We start from the raw sequence: 20,511 nt of genomic DNA, 5'->3' as shown, positions 1-20,511 counted from the left end.
TAAATTTTTTTACTTTGGATTGATTTAACACTTTACTTGCCAGAATTAAGTTTTTCAGTCTTGATCCCCCATGGGGTCACACGGAGACATCTGATGTTTTTAGAATTTATGGTCTGGAATAATGTATAGTAGATTTCCAGGACCTGTGAGACCTCTCCCGATTCAGGTTTCTAAATACAGCACAAATACGAACTAATTTGATAAAACGAGACAACGTATGACATGCTGGAAGTCCTCCAAAAATGTCCTTGTGACTTACATTTTCTAGATCTTTATCCATTACCTTGAACATCTGGCTCTTGCACTTCTTAAAGGGAGTGTCACTAGATCCCAACATATCAACCACCCAAGCCAAGCAGATAGGTTTAAGGTCACCTGAATCAAACAGTGTTTCCCTTTGTGAATCGACTACTCTGATGCCGAAATAGCCATGTTTTCTTCATTATGTAAATGAGCTATTTGGAGCAATGGTACCACCGTTGTTGCTCCAAAGAGACAGTTTACCTATATTCAAAAGCCACCAATTTACTGTTTGATTCAGATGACTTGAACCTACCTGGGGAGCCGGGTTGATATCCTGGGCTCTGCCATACACCTCTTATCTCCCTTGAAAACAAAAACGTTGGCCATTTTGTGATCTAACACCATTTTTTTTCTCAACATCTACCACCAAGGTAGAGTCAGGTGGCCTCCATACACATTAGATGATTGGCAGGCCTTGGGTTTTCTAGACTAGCCAGTAGACACAATGGTTGTTTCACTATTCCCTCTGCTTCTGGTTTCAGCTGGACCAGGAGTGGTGGCACTCCCATGGATGCCTTGGCCAATAACTGGTCTCAGTGGTCACATCTCAGTGGTCACAGAAGCTTCACTACCTCTGGTCTGGTAGGGACTGAAAGAATGCAAGTTGCGTTGTTGGAACAGAGCACCAAAATTTTCTTTGCGGTTGGCCCACAAAACCCGTCCAATGTAGTCGATTTGGACGACGACACCAGATGTTAAAACGTCAAACTGCTAATCCATCTCTTCCTTCATGGTCTGGTCTGGTCTTCTACTAATGGCATCTAGATCTTGTATGTGGCCAGAATAACTTTCCGAAGACTGTTCCTAACAGCAACTGAAAAAATCCAGAATGGCAGACATTTTGCCTTAAGATGGCAGCAGTAACATTTTAGTGTCGCAAACAAAGCACCAGATATTAAAATTTTTGACCATCCAAAATCTCCATTGTCAAAATTTACTTTTAGTCATCAAGATTATAAAATAAAATCGGGAAAAAAATTTGGTGTTATTCTATCTTTATTGCGTTATGATAACACCGCCTTCCGTCCAAAAAAAATGATTAAAAAAAATTTGATTTTGAAAATTTTTTCTCAAATTTAAAAAATCTGATTGTCCAAGTTATCTAAGAATTAGAGATGGGTGAAGCTCTGAAGATTCATTTTGTTTCAGGTTCTGACAGTGATAATGCTCAGCATGGGACCTCTTAGGCCCAATCAGAGGCCTCAGCAGTGACCCGGGGTTCATGATGTCACCGAGAAGCCCCGAAGAGGATCTGGAGAGAGCTGAGGATGGAACAAGGAGGCCCAGAAGAGGTAACTGTTATTTTTTACACGCCCCCTGGACCTCCATCTATTATACTATTGGGTTGGGAGAGACCTCCAAGTATAAAAATTTGACTTACGAGTTACGAGTGAAGAATCCCCAACGTTCCAGGTTCAAGATGAACCCAAAACTTTTGGAAACTGGCTTGTTACAAATCGATTCATCTCTCATAGATCTAATCCTTTGAGAGTATTATGGCTCCTTACGTTTCATTTTAGACACCTGTTAGCATTGGAGGTTGATGAAATATCGGAACGGGCTTAGCAGGGGGTGCACAGACTGTACTTTGGACCACTGCCCCTTCTTAATCACTGGATCATTTTGGTATCCGATGTCCAGGAACGCTAGGGGAGAAATCTGGCAGCGTGGCCACGTTGGTTGTCAGTGTCCCCCGCGTTATAAGAGGATAAAGCTGATAAATACGTCCTGTTATGGATTATCCGGGGCTGTAGACTTCATGTCTCCTCCGGTCACTGATTGACCACAGCACATGATGTAACTATTTCTAAATGCAGCCTCAAGCCTGGTCAGACAAAGACCTAAGGTCTACTGAGACCAGATATCCAGGTCTGTAAGACATTGCTCCCCCTTTCATCTGTACAGACACCCTCCTCCAACTCCCACCACCCCCGTTTGTCTACTTTTCTCCAGGCTAACACCCACTTTATCACTGCCAGCCGGGTCAGAGGCTGAGGAGGACTCATTCCTCTGGACCCTTCTATGTGTGAGGCTTTTTTTTTCCCTTTTAATTATGACATGACATCTCGTAACCTCCTGCCTCCCCCACCCCAGACCATCCATCATTGGATATTAGACCATGAAAGTGTCTCTAAACAGTCTCATTTGATATCTCATGTTTAGACAATGGACATTCAGATTTTCGGCGTGTTTATTTGAATAATACCGTTTAATGCAATGGAAAACATTTATACCGTCCTGAGATTAACTTTATTTATACAGTTCTATAACCCTGATGGAACTCGAGGGGTGCGAATCCTGGGGATTTGGTGAGATAATAATAGGTGGGAGACTGGGGAAAAATAAGGTCACATCTTGGAATTTCTTGGAAAACTCCCATCTCAAGAGAGATCAACATGTCTTGGTGTGAAGAGCTGAACTTTTTGGATGAACAATACCTTTAAGTTTTACATATGGACAAACTAGACAAGACAAGGTAGGAAACTTTCCAGTGTAAGCCGTGGAAAGATGTGAACCCAAAGTCTCAATGGCAACATCTCATCTACACCACTAATGGTGGAAGCTCTTATTCAACTTGTTGGTTTGGGTTGTCCCACCAATCCATTTGGAGATGTGGCCCCTTCTGACTATCTTGGCCACCTTGCGATGAATCTATATATAGACAGGTGCAACTCAATTCTCAGTTGATAAGGGGCTTCCTGGTAAGACAGTATGTATGTATGAAGTACACGTGGTCGTAAGTGCTGTCCTTCACCGAGGTTGGCTCTCTTAACCTCTACAGGAGATTCCACCAAGCCTAAATTCACTGTAGGCTATACAACCTGCCCCACCATGCCTCAGTGGGCATTCACAGCCTATTTTGCTTACCAAAGGGAACCACTCTGTGCCTCTATAGTTGCTATGTCACTACCTTTCATGGTTCATGACCCCCTATGGTGGCAAATATGCAATGAGCTGCAATCAATGGGGGAATTACACTTCTACCCATGTCTTTAAGGACCACAACTTTGTTCTTGATACTCAAGACGAGGAGGTACTGTTCAGAGAATTATTCTGGTACCACAGCAGTCCATTCGCTAAGAGAGTCTTGTTATACAAACATTTTGCAGGACCGAAAGTCCTATCTGGCCAATTTATCAGAGTCTATGAGTCTCTCCTTAGGTCTCTGGACAGATGTCCCCTTTGTCCACTGACCTCATCTCGGAAGTCTCTCTCTTGGGTCCACACTACCGACATGTCCTAATACCACTTGCTTTTCTAACCTCCTCTTTACATGGTAGCGTCATAGTACAGCGATAGCAACTAGGCCCGTATTGATATTGGGCATGTCCTCTTCTCGACTAGAAGCCGGGAAACCCAACACTGTAAGCGTTCGATGATGTCCTTGTCTATAGCAGACACCAAATACAAGAAAAGGGGAACAGATGGACATATGGAGGCAAACAATGTCAAACACAGTAAGGTTGGTAAGTGCTCAGTTTATTGATCGAACCTGTGAACGTTCATTGGACTTTACATTGCCCATGTCCACCATCCAATAACTCAACACTTCCACCATGTCCAATGATTACTTTGCTGCCCCAATATCTGTTCTCTGCCACACAAGAGGTCAAGAATCCACTCCCTAGTCGCCCTGTGGAAAATCCTCCTTGACTAGGGTTGAGCCGATCTTGAGATTTCAAGATCGATTTTAAAATCTGATCTCCGATCATTTTCCAGCCGATCCCGATCCTGATCGCGATCGTGAAATTTGCCGATCAGAATCCGATCCTTTCCGAACCCGATCCTCAACCCTAGTCAATGCTTCTCTATGGGAAAAGTCACTTTTAGGGTTGAGCCGATCTTGAGATAACCTCCGATCTCGATCCCGCTGGAAAAGATCGGGTCGGAATTCCGATCGCGATCGTGAAATTTACTCGATCGCCAATCGAAATCCAATCTTTTCCGATCCTGATCGCTCAACCCTATCCTTGACCTTTTATTCTGCTGGTCACATTTCCACTTTCCATAGTTATCTATTTCTTGGTCAATAATGTAAGTAATATTGGTCTAGTAGAGTATGCCAGTGAGCAGTGAATGGCTGCTGGCCCATCTGTAGAGGAAACATAACAACACGCTTAACCATAGAGCCACCATAAGAGGAAACCTGACCACTGAGCCAAGTGGGAGCCTATAGGTGATCATTGGCCATCAAGACGGTCACCGGCTAAGGCCTAGGATGCTCTTTAACAGGGCAAGCAAAAATTGGGTCGTTGGTCAGTTATAAGTCTCCATGAACGTTGCAGCAAATAGGGCTAAACCTGCCAATTTTGACCAGTCAACTCTCTTATTTGTATGAGGACTCCCCATCTTTTCCACCACAGATGATGTTTGGACATATTGAATTTCAAAGGACAATTTTTTTGTTTTCCACTGCCACAGGGGTCCGATAGCCACTCTCTCCTTTCTCTCCATCCGGAATCCAAGGGTGCATGTTTATGGGTTGCCAGGAAGAATAACTGAACGAGCATGTGGCCGCCAGCTGCTGGAAAGGTATGGGCACCGCAAATGTTTGCGTAAACTTTGGAGGAATTTACAACACAGCGAGGTACATAGAAGATGAATGATATTCTAGCAAACATCTCCTCCAATAGCCAGTGCACAGAACCCCGGAAAACCAATTACGGTGATTGTTACCACTGTCATTAATCCCATTAACATCTGCATGGATGACTATCTATTCTGGACGTCAAGTCCTGACACTAATCACAAAATGCCCGAGGCCGAATCCTTCATACCCCATGTTATTATTTATAATATATCCAATGAATGGCCGGATTATTAGAGACATTCATCTAGTTCCTTTGGCCTTCAGCAGTAATTATTTTTGGCATAGATTTTGGCATAATTCTTTTTGGCGTAGGTGCTGACATTGTTCTGCAGGAATACTGGCCAATGTGGATAAGATTACTTCTCAGAGTTGCTGTAAATTAGATGGAGGCATTGACATGCTCCGAACTGCCCATTGTCCAAAGGCTCTATAGGATTAAAGGGGTTTTCCAGTCAAATTGGAAAACCCAAGGAGGGCTGGAGTAAGATAAGGAAAGAAAGAGTACTCTCATACCACCAGTCTACTCTTGCAGCATCAGGTGTTTTGACCCATCCCTTGCCCACAATGGCCATGAAGTGAATGGGCAATCACTGGCCTCAATGGTCACATGTTCGGTACATGTTGGTTGTCACCGGTACCAAACATGGGAGGGGATTGAGAGGTAGGTGAGTATCCCTTTTTTATACTGTATGGAGGGGCCACTATAGGACATTATACTGTATGGAGGGGCTACTAAGTGTCATTATACTGTATGGAGGAGCTAATATGGGACATTATACTTGGTAAGGGGGCCACTGTGGGACATAATACTGTGTGGAGGGGCCACTATGGGACATTATACTGTATGGAGGGGCTACTATGGGACATTATACTGTATGGAGGGGCTACTATGGGACATTATACTGTATGGAGGGACTAGTATGGGACATTATACTGTATGGAGGGGCCACTATGGGACATTATACTGTATGGAGGGGCTACTACGGGACATTATACTGTATGGAGGGACTAGTATGGGACATTGTACTGTATTGAGGGGCTACTATGGGACATTATACTGTATTGAGGGGCTACTAGGGGGCATTATACTGTATGGAGGGGCTACTATGGGACATTATACTGTATGGAGGGGCTACTATGGGACATTATACTGTATGGAGGGACTAGTATGGGACATTGTACTGTATTGAGGGGCTACTAGGGGGCATTATACTGTATGGAGGGACTAGTATGGGACATTGTACTGTATTGAGGGGCTACTAGGGGGCATTATACTGTATGGAGGGGCCACTATGGGACATTATACTGTATGGAGGGGCTACTATGGGACATTATACTGTATGGAGGGGCCACTATGGGACATTATACTGTATGGAGGGACTAGTATGGGACATTGTACTGTATTGAGGGGCTACTATGGGACATTATACTGTATGGAGGGACTAGTATGGGACATTATACTGTATGGAGGGGCTATTATGGGACATTATACTGTATGGAGGGTCCTCTAGGGGACATTATACTGTATGGAGGGACTAGTATGGGACATTGTACTGTATTGAGGGGCTACTATGGGACATTATACTGTATGGAGGGACTAGTATGGGACATTATACTGTATGGAGGGGCTATTATGGGACATTATACTGTATGGAGGGTCCTCTAGGGGACATTATACTGTATGGAGGGACTAGTATGGGACATTGTACTGTATTGAGGGGCTACTATGGGACATTATACTGTATGGAGGGACTAGTATGGGACATTATACTGTATGGAGGGGCTATTATGGGACATTATACTGTATGGAGGGTCCTCTAGGGGACATTATACTGTATGGAGGGACTAGTATGGGACATTGTACTGTATTGAGGGGCTACTATGGGACATTATACTGTATGGAGGGGCTACTATGGGACATTATACTGTATGGAGGGACTAGTATGGGACATTGTACTGTATTGAGGGGCTACTACGGGACATTATACTGCATGGAGGGGCTACTATGGGACATTATACTGCATGGAGGGGCTACTATGGGACATTATACTGCATGGAGGGACTAGTATGGGACATTATACTGTATGGAGGGGCTACTAAGGAACATTATACTGTATGGAGGGGCTACTATGGGACATTATACTGTATGGAGGGTCCTCTAGGGGACATTATACTGTATGGAGGGACTAGTATGGGACATTGTACTGTATTGAGGGGCTACTACGGGACATTATACTGCATGGAGGGGCTACTATGGGACATTATACTGTATGGAGGGGCTACTATGGGACATTACACTTGGTAAAGGGGCCACTGTAGGATATTACTCTGTGTGTAAATGGGACATTATACCATTATAGGGACCAGTAAAGGAGGCCATTGTGTGGGGGCTCAAGTCAAAAGTTTGCTATGGGGCCCAGTCTTTGCTAGTTTCACCGGTCTGCTACCATAGCACTGTATGACTAGGCAAAGTTGTCATACAGGAGTCTGTAAAAGCTGGTTGACAACCTATTAGAGAGTTGTTTTGTTGGTTGTCACCAAACAGAGACATGAAAAATATTAAAACTGAGACCTAAGAAACAAGCTTCGGATCATATAGCCCTCTAACTCTTTTTGGAAGATTTACTCTACGTATTGGGTTGTGTCTAGGGTGAAGGCATCCATTTTGCAGAATTGGCTGAGCTGACAAGTCTAAGAAGACCCTTACTGCTGAAGATGAGGATCCTCAGAGGTCAAAGGGCGCCATTAAAGCTCCCGACTAAGTCAGAGGAAAAACTCATTAATGTCAGACAGTTTGTACAGGAGACTTACGATGCACATGAGGAATGGTTTTTAGAGCTGGGCCCGGTAGGAGACTTTCCACACGGATTTATGGCCCGAGGACCACCTTCATGACAGGCGTCTCCTGCACCCTCTAGGTCAAGGATGTGTCAGTATTTATTGTGTGATGACTAAGTGTTTGAGAAAACATCTACAAAGTATGGCCAACAGGTTGTGAGCTGGAGCTGTGTTAGTCGGGGCAGGACCTTTCTCCAGGCGGCTGCATTCCTTGGCGGTGGCTGGCCCTTGAAGAAGTGCTGAGGAGATATGAATTCTCAGTTTGGTCTGAAATCTTCAGTTCTCCTTAGGGACCCGGGGGCAGTCCCGGCACATACTTTGTAGGCCATCTTGTTCTTTCTACTTCATGGGCAGAAACAGAGACAGAGTGAAGGCTATGAATACGCAGCGACGTAAAATGGTAATGGCGCGATACTACATTACAAGTCATGATAGTTGATGGACAACCTACAACGTGGCTGGACAGTCGGCAAAAATCTCAACACTTCAGCTCCAATGGCTATTCATGTCATCCCAGACGGACTGGACGAGATCAGAGCTATATCTGTGGGGGCCACATCATCACTTCCAGGACTCCTCCTCCAAAGGGCAAAGGTCACACCAAATAGTGATAGGATTTACATTTCTCTTTTCTTTATTCACTTCATTTTGTCCACTATGAGACACAACACTGTGTGCAGGGGCCACTATGGGGGATAATACTGTGTGCAGGGGCCACTATGGGGGATAATACTGTGTGCAGGGGCCACTATGGGGGATAATACTGTGTGCAGGGGCCACTATGGGGGATAATACTGTGTGCAGGGGCCACTATGGGACATAATACTGTGTGCAGGGGCCACTATGGGGGATAATACTGTGTGCAGGGGCCACTATGGGACATAATACTGTGTGCAGGGGCCACTATGGGGGATAATACTGTGTGCAGGGGCCACTATGGGGGCATAATACTGTGTGCAGGGGCCACTATGGGACATAATACTGTGTGCAGGGGCCACTATGGGGGATAATACTGTGTGCAGGGGCCACTATGGGGGCATAATACTGTGTGCAGGGGCCACTATGGGGGATAATACTGTGTGTAGGGGACACTATGGGACATAATACTGTGTGCAGGGGCCACTATGGGAGATAGTACTGTGTGCAGGGGCCACTATGGGACATAATACTGTGTGCAGGGGCCACTATGGGACATAATACTGTGTGCAGGGGCCACTATGGGGGATAATACTGTGTGCAGGGGCCACTATGGGGCATAATACTGTGTGCAGGGGCCACTATGGGAGATAGTACTGTGTGCAGGGGCCACTATGGGACATAATACTGTGTGCAGGGGCCACTATGGGACATAATACTGTGTGCAGGGTCCACTATGGGGGATAATACTGTGTGCAGGGGTCACTATGGGGGATAATACTGTGTGCAGGGGCCACTATGGGAGATAGTACTGTGTGCAGGGGTCACTATGGGACATAATACTGTGTGTAGGGGCCACTATGGGGGATAATACTGTGTGCAGGGGCCACTATGGGTTATAATACTGTGTGCAGGGTCCACTATGGGGGATAATACTGTGTGCAGGGGCCACTATGGGGCATAATACTGTGTGCAGGGGCCACTATGGGACATAATACTGTGTGCAGGGGCCACTATGGGGGATAATACTGTGTGCAGGGGCCACTATGGGGAATAATACTGTGCGCAGGGGTCACTATGGGGGATAATACTGTGTGCAGGGGCCACTATGGGGCATAATACTGTGTGCAGGGGCCACTATGGGGAATAGTACTGTGTGCAGGGGTCACTATGGGGGATAATACTGTGTGCAGGGGCCACTATGGGACATAATACTGTGTGCAGGGACCACTATGGTGGATAATACTGTGTGCAGGGGCCACTATGGGGCATAATACTGTGTGCAGGGGCCACTATGGGGGATAATACTGTGTGCAGGGGCAACTATGGGGCATAATACTGTGTACTGAGGCCACTATGGGGGATAATACTGTGTGCAGGGGCCACTATGGGACATAATACTGTGTGCAGGGGCCACTATGGGACATAATACTGTGGGCAGGGGCCACTATGGGGGATAATACTGTGTGCAGGGGCAACTATGGGGCATAATACTGTGTACTGAGGCCACTATGGGGGATAATACTGTGTGCAGAGGCCACTATGGGGCATAATACTGTGTGTAGGGGCCACTATGGGGGATAGTACTGTGTGCAGGGGTCACTATGGGGCATAATACTGTGTGGAGAGGCCACTATGGGACATAATACTGTGTGGAGAGGCCACTATAGGGCATAATACTGTGTGCAGGGGCCACTATGGGACATAATACTGTGTGCAGGGGCCACTATGGGCTATAATACTGTGTGCAGGAGCCACTATGGGGGATAATACTGTGTGCAGGGGCCACTATGGGACATAATATTGTGTGCAGGGGCCACTATGGGGCATAATACTGTGTGCAGGGGCCACTATGGGACATAATACTGTGTGCAGGGGCCACTATGGGACATAATACTGTGTGCAGGGGCCACTATGGGGGATAATACTGTGTGCAGGGGCCACTATGGGGGATAATACTGTGTGCAGGGGCCACTATGGGACATAATACTGTGTGCAGGGGCCACTAAGGGGCATAATACTGTGTGCAGGGGCCACTATGGGACATAATCATGTGGGGGATGTCGATCGACTGTGGTCTTTAGCGTTGGTCGGGGGGGACCCCATGTTAAAAGTTTGCCACGGGACCCCGCCATTCCTAGTTACGCCACTGCTGAATCGTTCTAAGTTTCTGCACAGTCCTGTACGTTAACACCATATGACACAGTTACTTGATCATTCCATGGCAGTATTGTAAAGCTATATGTCACTGTTCTTTGGGAACTATATTATGGCTTTATTTTACTCATTTTATGGCAGCACTATTCGAGTACCATATGGTATCATTATTTGTGCCCTGTCTCTCCTAACTTTGTGGCAGCATGACCTGAGAACTTGCTGACAATGATATTTTGGCCGTATACAATTGGGCACTATATGGCACTATTATTTAGGCACTACATACAGTATAGCAGTGCTGTAGTGGGGTATTATTAGGGCACTGTCTGGAATTGCTATTATACAGTGTATAATGTCGGCGCTATTACTTGGACATAGTATGGCCGTTTTATATGAGAACTACAAGGGAATGTTGTCTGATGTGTAGACATATAGGTGTTATTTAGAAGGAGCATTGTGTCAATGGGAACCCTTTTGAGACCCTTGTGTCTATGACCAGCAATTCTGCCATGAAAGGGTTACACCACAATGTAAAAAGTTGGTGTGAGGTCGGTCTTCCTGCACCCTCAGCCCCCTGTGGATCCTGTCACTTCCATAAAGGGGCCAATACAATCTCTAATATCCATTCCAAAGGCCGGGCTACAGGGATTCTAAAGATCTGTTTTACATAGGAAAAGCCCAAAGCCCGAGGGAAGAAACCGGAGCCAGGAGGAGAATGGGTGAAAGGAAGAAACATATCCTGGGAGAAAAGGAAACCTTAGGATCATCACTCATAGAGGTTCAGTCACCCCAGTATGGATGAATGGGACAGAAGTCCCCCCCACAGTGACCATATATCAGGGTACTCCGTCACCTGGTGTCAGGGCCCCGGCCCCCATTAATGGTTCTCTATGGGATCTCAAAAACATCTATTGTCCTCCTGTTAAAGGCAACAACGTCACTGACCCCTCCACTTATAGAAAGGGACAGAAGTGATGGTGACCGTATCCCGAGAAGGGGTGTTGGATGAGTATAGAAACCAAAAATTGGGAGGCATCAGCAAAAGAGCTAGTAGTCAAGATTCAACCATGATATATCTCTGTGTGAGCCATGTATCCAGTCCAGAACAATGGGGTGACATTGATGACACATAGGTGTACAGGATAATTACACGCTAATAATTGGGGTACAGAATAATGACACTGACACTTGGGGTACAGGATAATGATATGATAATACTTGGGGTACAGGATAATGACACTGGCACTTGGGGTACAGGATAATGACACTGGCACTTGGGGTACAGGATAATGACAGGCTGATACTTGGGGTACAGGATAATGACACTGACACTTGGGGTACAGGATAATGACAGGCTGATACTTGGGGTACAGGATAATGACAGGCTGACACTTGGGGTACAGGATAATGACACTGACACTTGGGGTATAGGATAATGACAGGCTGATACTTGGGGTACAGGATAATGACAGGCTGATACTTGGGGTACAGGATAATGACAGGCTGACACTTGGGGTACAGGATAATGACAGGCTGATACTTGGGGTACAGGATAATGACAGGCTGACACTTGGGGTACAGGATAATGACACTGACACTTGGGGTATAGGATAATGACAGGCTGATACTTGGGGTACAGGATAATGACAGGCTGATACTTGGGGTACAGGATAATGACAGGCTGACACTTGGGGTACAGGATAATGACAGGCTGATACTTGGGGTACAGGATAATGACAGGCTGACACTTGGGGTACAGGATAATGACAGGCTGACACTTGGGGTACAGGATAATGACAGGCTGACACTTGGGGTACAGGATAATGACAGACTGACACTTGGGGTACAGGATAATGACAGGCTGATACTTGGGGTACAGGATAATGACAGGCTGATACTTGGGGTACAGGATAATGACAGGCTGACACTTGGGGTACAGGATAATGACAGGCTGATACTTGGGGTACAGGATAATGACAGGCTGACACTTGGGGTACAGGATAATGACAGGCTGACACTTGGGGTACAGGATAATGACAGGCTGATACTCGGGGTACAGGATAATGACAGGCTGATACTTGGGGTACAGGATAATGACAGGCTGATACTTGGGGTACAGGATAATGACAGGCTGATACTTGGGGTACAGGATAATGACAGGCTGACACTTGGGGTACAGGATAATGACAGGCTGATACTTGGGGTACAGGATAATGACAGGCTGACACTTGGGGTACAGGATAATGACAGGCTGACACTTGGGGTACAGGATAATGACAGGCTGATACTCGGGGTACAGGATAATGACAGGCTGATACTTGGGGTACAGGATAATGACAGGCTGATACTTGGGGTACAGGATAATGACACTGACACTTGGGGTACAGGATAATGACACTGACACTTGGGGTACAGGATAATGACAGGCTGACACTTGGGGTACAGGATAATGACACTGACACTTGGGGTACAGGATAATGACACTGACACTTGGGATACAGGATAATGACAGGCTGATACTTGGGGTACAGGATAATGACACTGACACTTGGGGTACAGGATAATGACACTGACACTTGGGGTACATGGTAAGAACACGCTGCCACTTAGGGTGCCAATCGGATGACAGGGTAGTAGTATCCACCATAGCAGGTCACATATATAGGTAGATACCAGTATAGATACAGCTGCTTCCATTCTTCCCCCAACCAGTCAGTTAGAAGGCGATGGTTTCCCGAAAGCTCAGAGAACTGAGGAGATTAACCAAGATCAACACCAGGACGGGCGCGCTTTGATCAATGGCTGAGTCAGTCTGTACTAATAGTCAGTGACAGGCACAGATGGCGGTTACCACGCTATCAGCAGGACATGCTCATTCACATGCCGTGACCTATCCGCTAATGAGTCCATCATTGCCCGTTTCTGCCCACGACGCTTTCCCCGTCCGGTGACAAAGACGTGACAGCAGAGCTTTCCTAGACATTGTCTGCACCTGAACTTGGCCCCAAGTAAACCATGTGAGCAGACAGGGAGGATAAGACACAAGGGGCATTAGGCAGTCGCCTACGGGCCCTAGTATTTTAGGGCATCCAATAATGGGGTGGACTTGGGCTCTCGGTTAGGTCCTTCACTAGGAGAACATCAATCATGAGCATAGTTGCCAAAAAATAGTGGGAGACTTTAGCCCCTCCCTTGGCTCCACCCATAATATAACTGGACACACCCCTTTCATACCCAGGAATGTCCAAAACTGCCTACTTCGGAGGTTGATTTTACCATATCCTGCCCCTTTGTGGTTGGCCATGACCCTTCCCTAACTATGACCATAGGACTTAAAGGAGAACTCCACTCATGACATAAAGCTACTGTGATGATCCCCTGTAAGAGGCCAAACATAATCCTGCAAGAAAAACGCAAAATGGTGACATAAGAAGACTCTATTTGTGATTGTAGTCACGTCCTATGAAGCATCATATCTAACTATGGTTTTCTGAGAGTCTACCACTGTGGGAGGAGCTTAGTTGTCACATGAATGAGGGAGGAGTCTGGCACATAGACACAAGTCACCATAGAAACATTAATACTATGTACAAGTATAACTAGGGGAGGGGCTGTCCAGTCTGACCAATGAGAAACCTAGCTGTTTTTTGAATGATAAAGGAGTGATTTGATTGGTTCCTGTGGTCGTAACGTTATCGAACAATGCTGACAGATCTGAGGACTGAGGAGTCTTAGCCCTGGTCTGCAGGTTATAATATGGTGAATGAGGAAATGCTGCCCCCTACTGTGCCCAACATTGCAAAATGCAAGAACATCACAGATGTGAATGAGTAGGAACATTCCTTTAATCCGCCATCTGATAATCCAGACGTTCTGTACTACTAGGTCATCTGGGATCCCATAGGGTCGCTGGTTGTGTTTTGTGTCAGTATATTGTGTAAGTTGTGTGTTTTACATGTATTCTTTATGTCTGGAAGGTTGTCTATGTTTTCAGTGATCAGTTTATCAGCCTATTATACATCTTGTATGTATTTTGTATCTGATGTCGTACTTGTGTTTATTGTATGTCTTTAGTATTATGTATTTTGTGTCCTTTAGTATGCTTTATGTCTGGAAAGTTGTCTATGTTTTCAGTGATCAGTTTATGTGACTATTATACATGTGTGTATTTTGTATCTGATGATGTATGTGTGTTTATTGTATGACTTTGATATTGTGTTTTGTGTCATAGTATTCTTTATGTCTGGAAGGTTGTCTCTGTTTTTAGTGATCCATTTATGTGTCTTTTATGTATTTTGTATGTATTTTGTATCTGATGTTGTACGTGTGTTTATTGTATGACTTTTATATTATGTGTTTTGTGTCATAGTATTATTTATGTCTGGAAGGTTGTCTCTGTTTTTAGTGATCAGTTTATGTCTTTTATGTATTTTGTATGTATTTTGTATTGGGTGTTGAGTGTATGTTTAGTGCTCTAGTGCTTTGTATGTGTTTTTACTACTGTATGCACTTTTAGTGTTCTAGGGCTTTGTATGTGTGTTGTCCATGCTGCGGTTGGTTTACTCCCCCCCCCACTTTGATCAAATCTTACCACTGCCCCCATTAAGACCCGGAGGATAACATAAAGCATTGTTTATGGCACAGCTGTTCCCAAAAGCACTTAGCAAAGGAAATGGCTACGACCGTATGAAAAAGTTAGTGCTCCCCCGAGACAGGCCGTACCTCAATCCCAGTAAGGCCATGCCAAGGCCATGTGTCACTTTGGCACAAGTGTGTGTATGTCGGTGGCAGCTGATGTCTCAGCCTCTTATCCTTTCCTCCATGGGGTCTTAACCATTAACCCTTTCTATCCATAGTCATAAGTAAAAAAAAAAACGTACTCATAACTACAAGGTTAGGGCTTAGGGCTGCTCTAACCATAGGAACACTTGCACCTTTGGCCACAAGTCACTACTCATGAGACTGCGACTTGGACGTGACATGTTTGTGACTTGACTATATGGCGACTTATGCCCTTTACTCCCTTCAGTGAATTAAGTCCCAATGCGACCCCGTGGATTCTGGAACGCTACTGGAATATTTTTGTGACTAGAAGTCTCAATCCTAAAACCCCCGGGGTCGCAGTGCGACACCATTTACTTTAGTGAAGGAGTCACAGGGCAAGACGACAATGTTTCGTCGTGCAACAAGAGTCACCACGTGGCCCTTGACTTACTGCCAAATGATAGCTCCAAAAAAGTTTTAGTTGTGCAACTTTTTGTTGCGCGACACACTTTGCGGTGCAGCCATAGCCTAAACCATAAGTCATCACTAACATTTTTGTACATTGCTGAGACAGACCTGGGGCAACTATGAGGCCCATGGTGAGGGTAAGGGAGCCTGACCTAAACCTCATTATGTGGGTAGCCAATGGTAGCCATAAGGTCATCTTTCCTTTAGGGGCCATAATGGGGTGCCAACGGACTATTCTGGTGGGGTAAATTGAAGTGAACTGGCACTAGGAGGGGGAAGACGAGGGGACATGTGGACCCTTCAACACATGGAAAGTTTTCTAGTAATGTCATTGGAGTTGTTTGGCTTCAGGTGGTTCAATTGATGCCCATTGAGGCCTTAACTAATCCTTATTACATGGGTAGCCAGTGGCCATGATTCCAGGTTTCCTTTAGGGTACGGAGTGGGGTGCCTACAAATTACTATGGTGGGAGAGGTAGAATGAGCTGGCACCAGGAGGGGGAAGAAGATGGGGACATGAAGACCCCTCAACAAATTGGAACTTTTATAGTAGAGAACTGGCTTTGGTTTGGGCTTCAATCGATACCCATGTAGGCCTTAGTATACCCATGTAGGCCTTAGTATATCCATGTAGGCCTTAGTATACCCATGTAGGCCTTAGTATATCCATGTAGGCCTTAGTATATCCATATAGGCCTTAGTATACCCATGTAGGCCATAGTATACCCATGTAGGCCTTACTATATCCATGTAGGCCTTAGTATACCCATGTAGGCCTTAGCTAAACCACATTACATAGGTATTTGTTTGCCATGAGGTACTTTCCTTTAGGCTTGCAAACAAACTACTATGGTGGGAGAGGTGGAATGAGCTGGCACCAAGAGGGGGAAGAAGATGGGGACATGCAGACCCCTCAACAAATTGGAACTTTTATAGTAGAAAACTGGCTTTGGTTTGGGTTGGGGGTTTCAATCGATACCCATGTAGGCCTTAGATAAACCTCATTACATAGGTATTTGGTGGCCATGATGCTACCTTTCCTTTAGGGTGAGAGAGGTGAAGTGAGCTGGCACCAGGAGGGCGAAGACCTGTGGACCCCTCAACACATGGGAACTTTTCCGGTAAGAGGATTGGCTTCGGATTAAGTCAGAGTTTCTATCGATACCCATCTAGCTAAACATATAAAACAAATGTGGACGAATACAAAGTGTCCGGACTTGTTCAGAAACCTCCGACCCCCTGGGTTTGCCTAAACATTTGTTGGTTTACACATAACAAATAAAGACCCCCTTCCAGCCCCCTCCTCAGTTCCTTATCAGTTAATGAGATAATAGGTTCTGGGGCTTTCTCCATTAGGGCCCAGTGTCTCACAAATGAAGCTCATTTGCATTGTGTTTGTGTCTTAGGCCTTCCTAAATATTGTGGACAGCAGGGGCATCTGATTTAAGGATTTGGGGGTCAGGTATGTTACTAATCCTCTACAAAGTCAATTACAGCTAAAGCCATTACCTTTGTAGATGGGAAATCTGCTCTGGGGCTATGGGGTGGGGAGGGGGAGGTATAATCTCATTAGTAGGTGAATCTATATACAGTAAATGGCTTTCTCTACCCCATGGGAAGGTAAAATGGGCCTAATAAGGGCCGGGATGAGTTTAGGCCTGGATCAGGTTAACTAGTGCAGGTCTACAGATGACATTTTGTTATACAGTATACGGTGTTGAGCCTGGTATACAGGAAAGAGGCCAGGGCCTTGCAGCCCCTTTAGTCTGGGCTAGGCCGTCCACCAATAGAATATGGAAATCTCGAAAAATCCCTTTTATATAGAAAAGTAGGATACATGCCATGCTATAAACAGCGCCACACCTGTACATAGGTGGTGTCAGGTATTGCAATGGAGATTAAGTGCAATACCAGACCCAACCAGTTGACAAGCATGGCGCTGTTTTTGAAAGAAAGCATGATAAATAACCTAGAATATTTGATAACCACAGCAAGAAGCAGTTTTTACCACTCTGCACTGTCTGAATTCTCCCTGAGATCTGGATATCATTGTTACAAACCCTCAGCTGTGTACAAAATGTCAGTTGTGTAGATGACCTACTTTTAAGGGGTCTGTCCTAATTCCAGATCTCACATACAAGGGTACAGACAGGGGCGGGGGAGTGTCTCGGTGACATTTAGGCCAGGACATTGACTGTTCTCATCTTTGTCCCCATCCCGGGCCGCGGTGTGGCAGATAAGAGGTGTGAGGTCTCTCGGGGTTTCGGGTCTCATGGCGGCCAGGATTTACTTGTTTCCATCTCAACATTAATTCTGTGAACTTTCAGTCTGAACAATGGTGGGGTGATAAGAAGACACCGATGTTGTCCCTCAGAGAGGCGGCCTTCATCTTCCACACAGAAACCGAATACCCTCCGGGGAGCGCCGTACAAAGGAGTGATGAAAAGACAGAGCAGTCTATAGAAGGACGTGAGCCAGCGATGGAGTCAGAAGACACCCAGATAAACAGGCCCCGGACTGAGAACCATCTATAGAGGGATATGAGCCAGCGATGGAGTCTGAAGACACCCAGATACCGGGCCCCGAATTGAGAAACATCTATAACGGGATATGAGCCAACGATGGAGTCAGAAAACACCCAGATAACCGGCACCGGACTGAGAACTGTCTATAGAAGGACGTGAGCCAGCGATGGAGTCAGAAGACACCCAGATACATGGGCCACGGACTGAGAACCATCTATAGAGGGATGTGAGCCAGCGATGGAGTCAGAAGACACCCAGATAACCGGGCACCGGACTGAGAGCCATCTATAGAGGGATATGAGCCAGCGATGGAGTCTGAAGACACCCAGATAAATGGGCCACGGACTGAGAGCCATCTATAACGGGATATGAGCCAGTGATGGAGTCAGAAGACACCCAGATAAATGGGCCCCGGACTGAGAACCATCTATAGACGGATGTGAGCCAGCGATGGAGTCAGAAGACACCCAGATAAACAGGCCCCGGACTGGGAACTGTCTATAGAGGGACGTGAGCCAGCGATGGAGTCAGAAGACACCCAGATACCGGGCCCCGGACTGAGAACCTTCTATAGAGGGATGTGAGCCAGCGATGGAATCTGAAGACACCCAGATAAATGGGCCCCAGACACCGGGCCCCAGACTGAGAACCATCTATAGAGGGACGTGAGCCAGTGATGGAGTCAGAAGACACCCAGATAAACAGGCCCCGGACTGAGAACTGTCTATAACGGGATATGAGCCAGCGATGGAGTCAGAAGACACCCAGATAACCGGGCACCGGACTGAGAGCCATCTATAGAGGGATGTGAGCCAGCAATGGAGTCTGAAGACAACCAAAAAAATGGGGCCCCGGACTGAGAGTCATCTATAGAGGGACATTAGCCAGAGATGGAGTCAGAAGGCACCCAGATAAAGGCCTCAGACTAAGAACCGTCTATAGAGGAACATGGGCTAGCGATGGAGTCAGAAGACACCTGGATATAAAACCATCTATAGAGGAATGGAATAATAAGAAACCCAGATAAAGCGAGCCAGCAGTGAAGTTAGAAGACACCCAGATAGATGGACCCCGGACTGAGGAACATACATAGAGGGACCTGAGCCAGTGATGGAGTCAGGAGACAACCAGATAAATGTGTCCCAAACTAAGAGCCATCTATAGAGGGACGTGAGTCAGTGATGGAGTCAGAAGATACCCAGATAAACAGGCCCTGGAATAACAACCGTCTATAGAGGAACGTGAGCCAGTGATGGAATCAGTAGACATCTAGAGAAGCAGGCCCAGACTGAGAACTGTCTACAGAGAAACATTAGCTAGTGATGGAGTCAGAAGACACCTGGACGGAGAACCATCTATAGAGGGATATGAGCCAACGATGGAGTCAGAAGACACCCAGATAAACAGGCCCCGGACTGAGAACCATCTATAGAGGGACATGAGCCAACGATGGAGTCAGAAGACACCCAGATAACCAGGCCCCAGACTGAGAACAATCTATAGAGACACCTTAGCTAGTGATGGAGTCAGAAGACACTTAGACGCAGAACCATCTATAGAGGGACATGAGCCAGTTATGTACTAAGGAGACATCCAAATAAACAGGCCCCATACTAAGAGCCTTCTATAGAGGGACGTGGGACCAAGAAAATCGTCAGGGCCGATATAAAAGTAACATAACAGATGTATCTAAGCCTGTGTGATACTGCATGCTGAGCGGTGTATCTAATCCAGCATGTGTGATACTGTCTGCGGAGAACACTACACTCCCCATCATGTATTATATGATGTTCTCTCCGCTGCCCTCTATAGACTGCGGGTACAGAACAATGGCTCTCTGTGTGTGCGTTGTGTAATTTCTAAGTATGAATTACGCTGCATACCTGTGTGCAGTAATGTGAATTATACCCAACAGGTACGCAGATAGGAGACCATTGTCTGCACTCTATAGCTCGTGAAGAGCCAGCTGCCAAACATGCCTGCAAAAAAAAATATATATATATATATATATATATATATATATATATATATATACACTCACCGGCCACTTTATTAGGTACACCTGTCCAACTGCTCGTTAACACTTAATTTCTAATCAGCCAATCACATGGCGGCAACTCAGTGCATTTAGGCATGTAGACATGGTCAAGACAATCTCCTGCAGTTCAAACCGAGCATCAGTATGGGGAAGAAAGGTGATTTGAGTGCCTTTGAACGTGGCATGGTTGT

Source organism: Leptodactylus fuscus, chromosome 7, assembly GCF_031893055.1.
Source record: "Leptodactylus fuscus isolate aLepFus1 chromosome 7, aLepFus1.hap2, whole genome shotgun sequence".
Lineage (NCBI taxonomy): Eukaryota > Metazoa > Chordata > Amphibia > Anura > Leptodactylidae > Leptodactylus > Leptodactylus fuscus.
The sequence above is the reverse complement of the archived record's forward strand: the minus strand, read 5'-3'. Positions refer to the sequence as shown.